We start from the raw sequence: 7,500 nt of genomic DNA, 5'->3' as shown, positions 1-7,500 counted from the left end.
ATTATTATTATTATTATTATTATTATTATTATTATTACTATTATTATTCTTACTTATCAGGTGTTCAGTGTACTGTTGAGCTTCCCTCAGATTCCCCAATCAGAATTCATGATGAGACATGTATTTGCAAGCTTGAGATCTTACATCAGCAAGGTCAGCATACACTGTTATAAGTAGCGTGGCCAAGTGCCGATCAAGGTTGCTTGGTACTTTCAGTCCTGTCTAGTTTCATTTCTCTCTGTACATAACCATTTGTTGAAATCGTGGCTCATTTTAAGTCTTATGGGATGGTTATAGAACTCCAACTTGATCATTTGTATTTCCATTAGAACGATACCAACTCAGTGTTAGTTGCTACGGTATCCCTGAAAAAATATCCCCTCTCAGTTGCATAATAAGCGCCTGGAAAACAAAAGAACGGCTACACTTTTAATGATCACATTTATTGTTTGAAGATCAAATCTTTCATTGTTTTCCAGGTGTGATTAATAATACAAGGAACCAGTCAAAAAGTGCCTTCAAACCACTGGAAATAATGTTTACAATCAAATTAATTTACATTTTTTTTTTCGAAGAATGCGTTTGTAACCAAAGTAGATAAATTTCATAATCGCTTACCGTATTTCTGTTTTCAAATTTCGCGGAGACGCCGTCTTGAATAATTGTGACGATTTCTGGTTAGTTCGGTTTGTCTCAGCCTAGTATGTGTGATTTTCAGCCTTCTCGAATTAGCTTGCCAAATTACGGGCAATTCAGTTCAATCTTTACAGGAAGCCGTGGGGTGGAATATCGCCATTGAATCACTTTCAAGTAACTTTCACCCATGTATTCATTTTAGCCGTTAAGGTTACCTGTTAAGTTACACTCAAATTTCTTCCAACCAAAGTACCGTCAAACTATGTCTGATCGTCAGACATAAGGAGGGTTGCATTTGTTTTCATGATAAACACCTTTCCTGGTTTTCTTCACATGAAGTGAAGTAGGCAGCCCGACAGTGTCCCCTACTTAATGAAGACGTCTTAGACTTAACTCTCTGTTAATTCACTGCTAATAAATTATGAACAATGTAATGCACGGTGTCCCCACTGCGGCTTATTTAAATCGACGCTTCACTACCAAGTGGCGTGGGTAAATCCGTCTTAACCTAAGGTTATTTAGCATCCGCATTGTGTGAGGGGAAAAAACACGATTATTGTGTCTGCATTTCTGTTATTTTCTTTTACTCGTTCTTGGTGTGTAACAAAACAGGTCTGCCAAGAAAATATATTCACGATTCATTTGTACATTCGAACTCGACGCGGATGATTCTTAAAGTGATGGAATCTGTACCAATCTTTTTACTGAAGAACCTCTAAAAAGATATCATTATAATGGTATTGGAGGTTGGCTATGTTCGGAAATTTGATTGATGGAAGCCAAAATGCATTCACAGTTCGGCGCGTAGTGCTTGAAGGTGAGATTCCGCGGAATTATGAAAATTGCAGTAAAATGCGATTGCATGACTATTAACGGAAGAGAGATAAGCGGAGCCGCTTGCTCGATAATGGAGATTTGCCTTCTCTTTGTGATATTTCTGTATTTGACATTCTCCATCACTCTTTCATTACCTTACCACAGTTTCGAGCCGCATTATACAGGGGAAGTGCGAGTTACTGTGGGGATCTTTGTCCTGAGATACGTAGAATTTTCCCTTATTTTGAAAAAGAGAAGAACATTCCCTGTTCAGGGATGCACCGAATTTTGTCGCTCTGGCGAGGAACTTTCTCTGTTTTCTTGCTTTGTAATCCATCTTCCCGTAAACAGAAGTTAAGCGAGAGGTTTCTTTGACGATTAGGCAACTCCAAGCCGTTGAACATGTATGGCTCAAATGCACTGTTTTTGCCGACTTGTACTTCCTCCCTTCGTCAGTTTGTGTTTTTTTCTGGTTATAACCCTCTTCCTCTCCCTCCTTCCACCCATTCCTTCCTTTCCCTAATTTATTATTGTATTCGAAATCTTTTGCTGTGAGCACTGCCAGAGGTTTAGCTCTCCATTCCTTATTCATTTTCCTCTTCTTTTTCAATGCAACACTCCTGAAAATTGGCACATTTCATTTGCTCCTGACATAAGCGACTTACAAATGTATGAATTGAACGGCTTAAGTTCGGAAATGATCTTTAAAAGTGTATATTAATGGTATCTCTCATGTAAACAGCGATACATTCGCTCTCGTTCTGGTTTGACATGGTCTAGACTTAATCGACCTCATATTTATTGTTTCTGTCTTTCTCTCTGTTTAATAGATCCTGAGTTGCTGCAACTCCAAATTGAAAAATCTGCGGAACCAGATGTGTTCAGATTTTAAGAGCTGTACACTTGTCACTTTCCATCACCTTTTGTTTTCTGTGAGCAACCAATGCAAGCCTTTCTAAGCAAGCTTTAATTTCACAAATAATGCCCCTTAAAGGGTAGATGTCATTTAGGCAATAACATTGTAATACGTTTGGTGCCTACACAACTGATGCTTTGAGGGTTTAACGACGTTTCATCGCTTTTATTTTTCTTTGATCTTTTCAAACAGTTTAAGTCGTACAACGTGGTTTAAGGCAAGGAAACGTAACCTGACTATTATTCACGGATTATTGTTTTTTCTTTTGGAATTTAAGTTTTTGTAATATTTTAGCAGTCATTTTGGATAAAACGCCTGAAATCATTAAGAGTTGTTAATTTTTGTAACTGTCATAAAGGTCGTGCATGGCGCAGCTAAGCGCAATGAAATATATTTTTTCAAAACACATACATCCCCTCAGAAATACTCACTACCGGGATCTTTGTTCGTCACGGGCCTGTTCGTTTCTTTATCTGCTGATGAGAAGTAATTTTGAATTCTCTGGAGCACAAGGCTGCGATCGAGTCCATTGACAAGTAAGTGCGATTGTACAATACTCTGCGCTTATTTTAGAATGTCCAATGAAGCTGTATTATTTTCTTCTGGTTCGTGGAATGTACAGTGTAATCGTTAAGTTGCATTTATATTATGCAGACTTTTTTCGGTTCCAATCACAGCTAAAAGGCCTTATCAATCCCTTATGTAAAGTGCAACTCGCGCAATTTCCTGCTCTAATACTTTCATTGTCGTAAAGGTTCGGGAATCTTGTAAATAATAGCATTCACTGTCGTTCGGTTTCCTTTGTTTAGATATATCTTAGCCGCCTTTTTCAAAGGCTAGGTTAATATGAATTTCTAAATAACCCATGAATAGGCTTTTCAAGTCTTTTCTGGTTTCCTTGAAGGCAAAAGAAGGCATTGTGACCTTAGCTTGAAAGTTATCTTAAGCAATCTTTGCGTTTCACAATACGCGTCTTTCTTAAATGAGAAAAGATCCTCTTCGTAATCGTTTATTTTAAATACTCTTGAATGATCTTTAGAGTTTACGCTGTGGATGTTGAGGGAAGTAATCGTTTAAACTAAAATTCACACGTTGAATCGTCGACTTCGTGCCGTATGCAGCAAATCGTTCTCACAGATTAAACATTTGGCTTAATTCGACCGACCATCGGAGACTATGAGGTGTCTTTTATCGGAAACCCAGTAAAACAAGGCAAAACAACATAAACAAATAAAGGAGTAGATAAATAAGCTAAATTTTTTTCTGGGAGAAAAGGACAAATGGCTAGTAAAAGCAAGTTTCTCCAGTCAATCTTCACTTTCACGTAGATTAAAGTTCCAAGTTCTCGCCAGGGTAGGTCGAAAGCAAACCGAAGAGCATATACAGAATAGTTCAGTATCGAAACGTTATCCCTTGCATTGCACCACTGTGTACTCGTCTCATGTTAAAAGAAAAAAATAAGAAAATAAAAAAGACAATCTTGTTTTAATACTCAGAGAGAAGTGATCCGTCAACAAACTTCTCCTTTTATACAAACGAGCACTGTCTCGTCCTTTTTTTCATCTGGTTTCCCATAATTATGTAATTAGTCTTTTTTGCCGGGGGTATTTTGAACGCAAAAGTAAATTGTAATGCTTGTTATGCTTCCAGATTATCACGATTAAAACGGCAGTATTATAGTTTTTCCTGTTTTTATCTCAAAGTCTTGATTTAAGTAACTCTTAATCCGAAATTGCAAATAAGCGCGAAGACTTGTGTGAGTTGTTTGTTTACCAATTGAACAAGAAACATTTGTTAGCATTTTTAGAGAGCATTCATTTGTCCTTCCATGGAAATAAAAAAAATCAAATTTAAAATATAGTCGACTTAGGTTAGGAATCAATTTTTCCCGCTTTGCATGAATTTTTGCTGGTTAAAGCTTTAAAATCGGCTTCACCTTTTAAATCGAATTATTCCTCCCGTGTCGAATGAAATTGCACACTCGCGACCAAAAGATCTTTCTCCTTTGTCATCCATGTAATCGCGCGTGGGTGATCTTGATGAAAAACACTGTCTGTATTTACCGAATCACAGACAGGTGATTTTTGTCATTCGTGTGATGTTTGAAATATAGTCTGCTTTAGAGTTCGGTCCCACATATCCCTGCTCAGTGGACGTTAAACAATTATACTTTCACAGCTTGTAATGCGAAGTGTTTTAATTCAATACAGCTGAGAAATGCGTACTTGTGAACATTTTTCTCGCAAGCTTTTGTTTTGTTTTTGCTTTTTTTTTAGACAATTTGCTTGGGTTACTAAAATTTGTAGCAGCTACATTTCACGAAATGTTGAGCTTCTCTGCTGTATTAAATTTAACCGAAAAGAGACGTTCTATCTTACAGGTGGTCTGCAATCCTTTTCATTATCTTACGTATTTATTTACAATTACATTTAAGTTTGTTTTCGGGCTGGGGGTGGGTGGTGAAAGAGAGCATGAGTGGGGGAGGAGACGAGCCAGTGTCTTTTCCACACACTCTTTGCGTGTTACGATGAAATGATGATCTACCAGTTTTTCAATTATGCCATCCTGTGTATTTTGTGGACACGCCTTGAGATCTGCTTTTTATATCTCTATTTATCAATAGGTCATTGTGGCAGTCTCTAAGCTGATGGCTAGTGGTTTAAACCGAACAACTGTCAATAACTGCCTGCCGGCGTTGAAGAATTATGCTGCTGAAGATAAAGGCATGAAGGTATTTTTTTCTTTGTATTTCTTTCTCTCTCTCACTCTTTTTTTTTTTTTTACTCTTGACATTCACTTTGATCCAACTGTCGTCCATCCCACGCATTCCTTTATAGTAATTCCGCTGTTGTTAAGTGAGCCCACTTGTGGGAGGCGCGGAACATTGCCATTTCACTTTGCTGATGTTTTCGGAATTTCTATCTCCACTTTCAGCATACAGCATTTTCCTCTGAAGTTAAAGATCTAACGAAGAAGATCCACACTGTTTTGCAAGCGACTGCACAAATGAAGGTGAGCTTTTGTCCGTCTTGCTCGATTGCAAGGCCATTATTCGCATCACGTGATCATTTTACTTGGGGAGGCAGCCTTGCAAATTTGGTGTGGACGATGTTTTGTGGAGGCTGTGGGATGAGTGGAGTTGACTTATTAGTAGTACATTGTACCTGAAGACTGGTCATTTACTTCAGCCCTTTTCCCCCTAATAACCGGAAAAGCAACACAAATTGGATGAATGTGAACTATTCGTATCGTATGACCAAGGATAAACCGTTCTTCTTTTTCTGTCTCATTGGCATTACGGTATAGGGAAAGTTCTTACTGTCGAGTTAAGGACAGAAAAGGGAGATAACACAGAGGTAGAATGGTGGGGCGAAGTTGTATTTTCAGCGACTGACATCGGCGCATATTATGTGTAATTTTGTGTCATTACAAGGTTTCCTAAATATCCATTGAGGAGTGGATGTGATTATGCGATATCCTTTCTCCCAGAGAACCGTGGCGTTTTTGTTATTCGATGCTTGTGAAATTATTATTCGCGTTCATCGTTGATTTTGGTCACCTTTTGGGTTTTTTTGTTGTTTTGTATTTTATTCAAACAGGTTGCATAAGTTTTTTCGTTATTTTTACCTTGGTTTTAACTTGTCCGGCGTTTTTTTTTCTATATCCGTGGATGGAAGAGTCTGCCTTTTTTCGCCTTTCATGCCATAAGAGACGGAAGCCCGAAAAGACATTTCTAGCACAAAAATGGAACTGGGAATTTGAAAAAAGAACGACGGATAACATTTTATGGCATATTACGGACACATTGCCATAAGGGGCTTTTTTATTGAAGAAATTATCACAGAACTCTCGGTTGCGTCCACGGTTGATTGATAAATCATTTGCATGTGCCTAAGGCACCACGCCTTTTATAGTCCCGCGCATGTCAACGGTGACTGACAAATGAGCCTCGATCTTCCCAGGGAAGACTTCCTTATATAGCGCGCCTTCGTGTTTAAAGCCGATGTTGGTTGGTTGCCGAGGGATAATTTGAAAATATCACCCAAGGTTTTGAATTTTGTACTATCTGCATAAATCTTCCGTCTTAACCATTTTCTGATAGTTTAGTTACATTACATTGGCAAGAGAGTAAAGATTATGACCTCTCAATGGTCTATCAGGCGAAAAATGTAGTTCAACAATAGCGTGATCCTGCATGTGTCACATAGGTACTCTCCAAAAGCGATTCTACCGTCTGAGTATTCTGAAAAATCGATCTTCCAACATCGTCTGACTTGTTTAGTTTTTCATAGATTTTCTATTTATGTTAAGGCTACAATTTCCTTTTTTTATTCACCGACTCAAGATTGCAAACTCAAATTGATGCCGGCTGTATGCTCACCACTCCACTAACTGATCTGTGAAGTGGACTGTGTGTAGGTCTATTCCGAGTTCGCTTTATATGCTTTGCGAAATGAATCAATTCTAGTGAATACTTACTTTAACTGCAAAATCATTTTATAAGGGGAATGATATATTAGAATGTTAAGGAAATTCACGGAACTTAATTGTTTGTGAAGAGGAAAGGAAATCATAATTGTGTTTACATGTTAGCGAAATTATTTCAGATGCCTAAGCAAGAACAAAATAAAGTTAAGCTAACTTAGGAAATAACGGGAACTTTGACTTTTTTTATTTCAAATGCGTATTAAGGATCCTAGGATTTCAGCCAAATTTATGCAAACTTGGCAACTTGAGAGGAATGTTTTTGTTTGTCGAATTTAATAGAGAATTAAGTGTATTTTATCATTCTTTATGGAAAAGGTTTTGAGAGTTACATTGTATAGAATATGAGAATTTTTAAACGGTTAGTTTCTTATCATATAGTGTCGTCAATCCTGAATTCTTCAGTAGCGCAGTCTGTCTTTAGAGAGAAGTTACTTTGTTTTCGTGCTTTCTATTTTTTTTTTTTTTTTTCAAATCTTTCGAAATTTGGTCTTAATATGTCCCTCTTAACAGGTTGGTTCTTGGCCAAATGTCCCTCATTTTTCATAATTATTTAAAGAGTTAAAATAGTTGTTAGGTTACCTTATTGTGTGTGTAACCCGAGGAAGCAGCCGTCTCTCACTGAGAAAGCCTCATTTGAATATCCA

General features: G+C 37.5%; 1 protein-coding gene and 1 pseudogene across 1 annotated transcript in view; both read left to right on the top strand.

The window, feature by feature from the left end:
• The window catches only part of LOC138028822 (single-stranded DNA-binding protein 3-like), a 416,845-nt gene that overhangs the window by 348,456 nt on the left and 60,889 nt on the right, over positions 1–7,500 (top strand). The gene's annotated exons all lie outside the window — the stretch shown is intronic.
• Positions 109–7,500, top strand: part of LOC138029581 (dedicator of cytokinesis protein 9-like) — a 9,372-nt pseudogene continuing 1,980 nt past the window's right edge.

The sequence above is a fragment of the Montipora capricornis genome, chromosome 13, assembly GCF_036669925.1.
Source record: "Montipora capricornis isolate CH-2021 chromosome 13, ASM3666992v2, whole genome shotgun sequence".
Classification (NCBI taxonomy): domain Eukaryota; kingdom Metazoa; phylum Cnidaria; class Anthozoa; order Scleractinia; family Acroporidae; genus Montipora; species Montipora capricornis.
This window is presented reverse-complemented; position numbering and strand designations above follow the sequence as displayed.